The sequence below is a fragment of the Chelonia mydas genome, chromosome 11 (assembly GCF_015237465.2).
Source record: "Chelonia mydas isolate rCheMyd1 chromosome 11, rCheMyd1.pri.v2, whole genome shotgun sequence".
NCBI lineage: Eukaryota > Metazoa > Chordata > Testudines > Cheloniidae > Chelonia > Chelonia mydas.
This window is the reverse complement of record NC_051251.2, coordinates 71,972,993-71,973,744: the sequence shown is the minus strand read 5'-3', so window position 1 is coordinate 71,973,744 and position 752 is coordinate 71,972,993.

The window sequence follows — 752 nt, the reverse complement described above, 5'->3', positions numbered from 1 at the left end:
TGGGAGGAGGGGCGGCTTCAGGCGCCGGGCAGCCAGGGGCGCTGGCGATGACGGGGCCAGCGCCCTGCCGGGGCTCGGGGGTCCCAGATGCCTCTCCTTGCCGGGCCAAGGGGCAGTCCCTCCGGACGTGCCCCATCGCCCAGCAGAGGTAGCACCGGGCCTCCCCCGTGGAATAATGCACCCGGTATTGGGCCCCCTGGTAGGGGATCAAAAAGGACCCCTCAAGCACCTCTCCGTCACGCGCCACCGGCGGCAGTTGCAGCTGCACTTGCCGGCGGAACGAGAGGACGTGACGGAGGGCGGGGTCCTTGCAGCCCAAGGGGAGAGGGATTAGAACGGAGATGGGCTTCCCCAGGGTAAAGAGGGCAGGTAACAGGGCGGCATTAGGAAGGAAGGGAGGGACGGAAGTCAGAACCAGGCGGACGCCCAGGTCGTCCAGCGGCTCGAGGGGGACGAACACGCCCCCCACCGCCAGGCCCTTCTCCACCGCCTCCTGGGCGGCGGCCTCCGATGCCAGGAAGAAGACCACCTTCCCGTACATTTTGGAGGCCGCCACAATGGCCGTGGGCCCCACCAGCCTCGCCAACACCCGCACGTACGTCTCCACGTGGGGCGAGGCGGGCACCAGGAGGCAACGGACGCCGTGCTTCCTGGTCATGGTGGGAAAGGGGCCCCGGCCGCTATAGATGGTAGCGGAGGCGGCGGGCGGGAGAGATGATGTAACGGTGGGCGGGGGGGCTGCCGCCACCTGG